A 7515-nucleotide genomic window follows, 5' to 3' on the forward strand; every position below is an offset into this window, starting at 1 on the left:
ATATGGCCACTGTAGTAAATGCCACAAGGACCTACTCGTCTCTGTCCTTGTCCCGTCCATCGCATTTCTTGGACGGCGGTGATGTCAGCCTTCACTTTTACGAGGACATCAACCAGCTGGGCAGCGGCACTTTCCCAATTAAGGGACCGGACATTCCAGGTGCATGCCCTCAAATCGTAGTCCTTATTCCGTTTGCCATGGTCGTCATCAAAAGGGGGGTCTCTCAKCCGAGGCTGCTTGTTTCCTTTCATTGGGGGTGTTTTTTACGTGGCGGGTCCCAAACCCAGCGCACAACCCTATGCAGGGGATGTTTCGCCTTCTCACTTTAGCTCGCCTTCAACCGGATACAGTCCGCTAATTGTAAATAGTTATATATATTCAAATATATGGAACATGAATATTTACACACATACATATGCAACATGGTTGTCAAAAAAGTCTTGCAGTACTTTTTATTGAATTTTCAATTGTTCATAAAATTTCTTTTGATGGCTTATGCCCAGCTATTGACCGATGCTGCGGCTGCTACTATGTCGGTCTTTTTACACCAATTCAGCGATTTTATCGCAATTTTCGACGTCAGGCCTTCTGAAGCGTGGCGCATCTTCAACCACCTCTACACTAGAACGAAAACGTTGAAACCATCATTGTGCTGTGGAAATGGAAACTGTATCGGGTCCATAAACTGCACAAATTTTATTGGCGGCATGTGATGCATTTTTGCCTTTATCGTAGTAGTAGTACTGTAAAATATGCCGTATTTTCTCTTTATTTTGCTAAATGTTTGCAACGCTATAACTAACGAACAACTTAACGACAATCAATCGAACACGTGTTAGCGTGAAATGAGCTTTCCAAAATAAGCGACGAAGAAAACTAGAACTACGCGCTCTCAGCGCCAACTAGCGAAAATACCGCAAGACTGTTTTGACAACCTAATATGAGACACGTATGCATTTATGCATATACGCATGCACTCAACGAATGAAATATTCCTCACCCCATTAAGATATTTACTTATCCCTCACCAGCGGTGAGAATTTACAGAATCTTTCTTTAGTTTAATGTATTTTACAAATCAAACAAATAATGATTGGGTAGGGCTTGAGACTTTTTCTTCGAAATTTGCAAAAATTTAAAATTAATCAAAAGATTTCAATTATTTTTATTTTTATTGTATTTGTTAGGGCATCTACATTWCATTTTAAAAATTAACTACTACTACCACTACTAGCTTCTAATACTATAATATTTAAGTTTGTACCTAATTGTTATAAAAAGTTGATATCTACAATAGTTAACATGATATGTATGAAATCGATGGTAACCACCGTAGATAACATAACATAGGTCAACAAACAAAATATTAGAATGCCAGTTGTTAACATTTCCTAAATAACCTAATATAAAGAAAACTTTCTACAAATACATACCAAAAGGTTGTTTCCCGCTGGCACTCATCCAAGTAAAATATGAAAATTTCTTCACCAACTTCCATATATAGGTGCTACCGAGATAACTATGTATGTCGTTTGAATAAAGAAATGTCAAATGAGCGTTTCGTACAGAACAGTGATTAAACTTGCTTTGAAGTAGATAAATCCAGCAAGCTCAGTATGGAGAAACTTTCCCGCAACTTTAACGAATACATATGTATACGTGTGAAATAATAATAAAAAATTTAACTATAAAGTAATTGTTACTTTATAATACTTTACTTAACTTACATTCTCCCAATTTTTTGTAAATATTTTCAGTATATTCATCAAGCTTTGTCTTATAACATTCAAGCTCACTTTTTTTCGCCCATTCCGTTGACAGACCAGTCGCATTGACCTGACTATTTGTGCCATACCCATTAATGGGGGAGCCTGATTTAGAAGCTTCAAAAAATCGATTTTTTTTTTGCTTAAATCTGTTTAAACAATTTCTAAGAATATGTCCCCAAAGTTATAGATGGATCGTACTCTGACATAGGCAGAGCCAATGCACTGTTATTTGCCGAGCTACCCGCATTTTCTACAACGGGCGATTCAAAAAGGTAAAAGAAACCCTTTAAGGGTTTTGTATTACACACAAAATAGCAATAAAAAATTTACATTGTTAGCGCTAAAAGTAAAACTTTAAGAAATAAATTAAATACCAAAGTTCGTTATTTTCGTGTTGTTCGAATAATTTAAAAAAGTTATTGTAGAATCAAGCTCTTTAGAATCTTCCATTAGACATCACCAAAAGCTACGTCAGGATCGGGAAGGACTTCTCCGAGGGGTTCGATACCAATCGAGGTTTCAGAGAGGCCACACTCTTTTTCGAGTGACTTCTTCAACCTATTTCTGGAGAAAATAATACGAGCTGCTGAACTAAATCGAGAAGGTACAATCTTCTATAAGAGTCAGTTGCAGGCGTATTCTGATAATATTGATATCATTGCCCTTAACAACCACGCCGTTAGTTCTGCTTTCTCCAAAATGGATAAGAAAGCAAAGTAAATGGGTCTGGCAGTGAACGAGGGCAAGACAAGACAGAGGGATACTCTGTCATCAAATAAAAAGTCATCACACTCAGGACTTGGCTCCTACGACACTGCTGACATTCATAACTTCGAAGTTGTAGATAATTTCGTCCATCTTGGAACCAGCATTAATAGCCACAAAAATGTCACTCTCGAAATCCAACCCAAAATAACCCTTTCCAACAGTTGCTACTTCGGACTAACTAGGCAATTGGGAAGTAAAGTCCTCTCTCGTCGAACAAAGACCAAACTCTATTAGTCACTCATTATTCCCGTCTAGCTATATGGTGCAGATGCAAGGACGACGACAACATCTGATGAGTTGACGTTGCGAGTTTTCGAGAGAAAAGTTCTGCGAAAGATTTATGGTCCTCTGCGCGTTGGCCACGGTGAATATTGCGTTTAATGGAACAATGAGCTGTATGAGATATACGACGTTGTTGACATAGTTCAGCGAATTAAAAGACAGCGGCTTAGCCAGCGTAGTCATGTTGCGCGAATGGACGAAAACACTAGAGCTCTAAAAGTATTCGACATAATACCCGCCGGGGGAAGCAAAGGAAGAGGACGACCTTCAAGGACCTCCGTTGCAAGGACCAAGTGGAGAAGGACCTGACTTCTCTTGGAATATTTAATTGGCGCCTTGTAGCAAAAAGAAGAAACGACTGGCGCGCTGTTGTTAACTTAACAATAAAGACGAAGAAATATGGAAAGTTTTTACACGTTTAATTTTAGGATTCCCTATTCAATTAGAAATGAGAGAATGTTTATGGTTTTAATTAATGTTTATTGAATATTCAAAAGTTATTTTTGTTTTCCATTTTGTGTTAATATCTTTCTTAAAATAATTCATTAATGTTTAACTACAATTGATTGTTAGCAGCTGAAAATTTCGAAGAAAAAAGTCGAAGGATGACCATAATTCAACCGAAATTTGTTTTGACGAGATGAGTTAAAAATCATTATACTGAATTTCAAAACTTCAACCAAAATGCAGTTGATTTGAAAACCGTAATAGTAAGCAATTATGAACAGACGGTCTGATGTAAGGGTTAGCAAATCATGGTAATGTAACCGCGAGCTATCTCAAGAGCCTATAATTCTAGTAAAGGCTTCTATTTTGAGCTTTTCTCTTTAATCCAATTACTGCCACTACTAGGAGGTTTGTACTGTCCGCTGAGTCTGCAGAGAAGACTTGAACTAGTTTTTATCATTGTAGTGCTTGGGTTTAAAAAGTTAAAGCAGCGCACAGGTCTTGTTTTAGGCTTTATTTTATTTGCAATAAGAAGTTTATTGAAAATTGTTACAGGGAGACAATTCAGAATTTTCAACGACACGGATTTCCAGCATTTTGTTTAGTACTCCTGATTTTGGAAAATAAAATTGTTAACTTAAAACACATTATCTGAACATTCATTCGCTCGTTTTACTCTGCTCTCAATTATTACAATGACAAGAAACGACTGTTGCTATGTCGTTAGTATACTCTTTTCTTCTTTAGAATCTCAATTTATTTTCGATAAATGTTGATAATCATTAACGTATGTGAACTTTTTTTTATATGAATTAAGCGTATTTTAGGCTTTAGTATAATTTTTTTGTATTAGTGTAAAATAAAAGTTTGATATGCTATATTTAATGTTAAATATACATCTTTTGAAATAGATCTAAAAAAAAAAATATATATATATATATATGTAGGACGAAGAAATGCGACCGTGCGGACTGAACGTTTTGACACACGACAACACTAACTGAACGAAAAGGGGACTCGAACGGAATAAAACCAATAACGGACTTCACTTGAAAAGCGGACCGCGACCTATAAAGTTAGAAAAGGCATCTATCTATTGTGAAGTTGTATTAACTAACTTATTGTAMAGTTTTATTAAAAGCACCAGTTCTTGAATAAATTAAAGCATTGATCAATTGTGATGTGAAGTTGGTCCAGTCTTTTATTTCTGCGCATTGGTGGATCATTCGTTCCACCAAGTCGGACTTAGCGAGTCGTCCACGTTTTCCTGTATATTGGTCAGGTTGGCCGTACGCTATATCCTGTTTTTTGGAACTCAGCCCGAGTTCCCTACAAATTGGGGGCTCAACCAGCCCAATTTGCTATATCCTACAAATTAGGAGCTCAACTCAACCGATTTTATTGACCAAATAGTGCACTGCAAAAGCAAACTCGAAGGCAGCACCATTTGGTAGACTGTGCAGCAGAGAAGAAAGAAGCGGTTTTTGGAGGTGCATAAAATACAGGTGATGTACAGTTTAGTACACTTGAGTTTCTAGAAATGCAGAAGTATAGCAAGCAGCGACGTTACGGTACGTCTACAACAACCAAGTTGGAGTTGGTTCGTGTCGGCAAACAAGACATACAGCGAAAATAGTTGCGCCGCAATCACGTATCAGAAACCGCGAAGAGTGTAAGTGCGACGGCAACACACGTACACAAGTGTAACAAGCAGCGAGGTCGAGCGTCGTCAACAAGTCGGCAACAAATAGGTTGCGGTTGGCTCGTGTTTTCGAACCAGCAGCGTGTGGAAACGGTTGCGCCTCAACAGCGCAGCAGAATCGACAACAACTAGGTTGCGGTTGGCTCGTGTTTTCTAACGAGCAGTGTGTGGAAACGGTTGCGCCTCAACAGCGCAGCAGAATCGACAACAAATAGGCTGCGGTTGGCTCGTGTTTTCGAACGAGCAGTGTGTGAAAACGGTTGCGCCGCAACAGCGCAGCAGATTTCGCAACACATTAGTCGGAGATAGTTCGTGTTGTCAAGCGAAATATTGAAGCAGTGGATACGGCAACATAAGTACATAAGCGTAACAGACAGCGAGCATTACGCGCTACTATCAAGTTGGCAACGAACGAGTTGCAGCAACAGAGTCCGCGTGAAGCAGTGAAAAGTGTGTTGGCGACGGCAACGTATGTTCATCGTCAGCAGCAGTACTCGAGAGGCTGAGTTGCCTGAGGCAGTCGTGTTACAACGAGGATTACAGGTTACTGTCATATTATTACGTTTTATTAAATTAACATTATCACATAAGATTATATATACTTACATTATTTGTTGTATTGCATAATTGTAAAGGAGTACTCAAAATRGAGGCTCAGACTATATTAGATATGACAGTGACAATGTTAAAGGAAAGGCTAAAAGAAGAAGGGCTACCAACAAATGGACGAAAGAAGGAATTACGAGACAGACTTCTGACACACTACGGTCTTCTAAACGATGACGATGAAAGCGAGGGTGAAGTCGAATCAGTGGAGCCGTTTTGTGAGAGTGTGTTGGGTAAAGGTCCGGTGCCACCCACAGTTCCTCATTTTTCATTTAGAGAAATAGTCATTTAACGGTACAGACGGGCAGGAAGTAAATCAATGGGCAGAATCTTTTGAAGAAAACGCACATATAGTAGGCTGATCGGAAATCCATAAATTTATTTATGCAAAACAGCTTCTCAGAGGAGCAGCTAGGGCATTTATTCGAAGCAAACCGGTATCCGTGATTGGATATCTTTAAAACAAACTTTAATTGATGAATTCGAAACATCATTTTCATCAGCTGAGGCACATAGGCTTTTAAGGAATCGTCAAAAAAGACAAAACGAAACATTTATTGAATTTTTATATTCCTTAATGGAAATAGGAAAGCGGGTAAAACTGGAGGAAGCCAGCATAATAGAATATTTCATACTAGGGATTCCCGATTCAAAATTAAACAAAACGGTTTTATACCAAGCAAGGAGTATAAGGGAATTAAAAGAGCAAATAAAAATGTATGAGAGAATTAAATATAATCTAAAGGTAGAAGTTGAAAATAGAGTCAGTGTCAAGGAAGATAAGAAAGAAAACAACCAACATTCAATTATAAATCGCGCATGTTTCAATTGCGGCGAAACTTCGCATATAGCAAAGAATTGCACAAACCAAAAATTTAGATGTTACAAGTGCAACAAAGTCGGCCATAAATGCAACAAATGTCCGACAGTCCAAGTGAAAGGTGAAAAAGACAATTTGAACACAATTACCGAAGTAATGTTCAAACCTTCAGAGGCAGATTTTGGACTAAGGTTTAAAATGGCAAAGGTAGAGAATGTAATTTTTCCTTCATTAGTCGATAGTGGTAGTCGTTTGTGTTTGATAAGGGTAGATACAGTCGAAAAGCTTAACCTTAAAGTTAAGCCAAACAAAGATAAACGAGTACTAGGCGGAGTCGGTAATTCAGAAGTGGCCACGTTAGGTAGTTTCGAAACCAGAGCTAAAGTAGATGATATTGAGATAAATATCATGTTTCATATTGTCAACAAGGGATCTTCAATATCCGGCATTAATAGGACGTTCAATTCGATTCGGGAGTCGATTTAATTGTTAGCGAGGAGAGCGATAGGTTTCTAAGGAAGGATAAAACAGATACTTGTCAGGCGAACAACACAGAGTATAATGGTAAAATTGCAGAAGAGGCAGAAATAGCAGCTTTCAGTATGATTTGTATAGATGAACAGGAGCCGAAATCAACGTATGATTTGTCACATCTCGATAAGGAAAAAATGTTAGAAGTGGAAAAGCTGATTGCTCAATATAAGCCAAAAAGAATCTAATTTTCCCCGGTGGAAATGAAAATTGTTTTAAAGGACGATGTACCGGTGTATCAGCCACCTAGGCGTGTATCTTCTCAAGATCAAAGAATCGTAGATGCTCAAGTGAAGCAATGGCTAGATGAAGATATTATTACTTCAAGTGTATCCGACTACGCGTCGCCGATTGTGCTTGTGTCTAAAAAAGATAAATCAAAGCAGTTATGTTGCGATTATCGCAAATTAAATGAGAAAATTTTGCGCGATAATTTTCCAATGACATTAATTGACGAGGTAGTCGAGAAGCTCCAGGGACATAAAGTTTTTACTACATTAGATTTGGCTAATGGATTTTTGCATGTTCCTGTCGAAGAAAGTTCTAGAAAATATACATCGTTTGTAACAATGAAAGACCAATTTGAGTTT

Source organism: Bactrocera latifrons, unplaced genomic scaffold, assembly GCF_001853355.1.
Source record: "Bactrocera latifrons isolate USDA-ARS-PBARC rearing strain unplaced genomic scaffold, ASM185335v1 scaffold_540, whole genome shotgun sequence".
In the NCBI taxonomy this organism is placed as follows: domain Eukaryota; kingdom Metazoa; phylum Arthropoda; class Insecta; order Diptera; family Tephritidae; genus Bactrocera; species Bactrocera latifrons.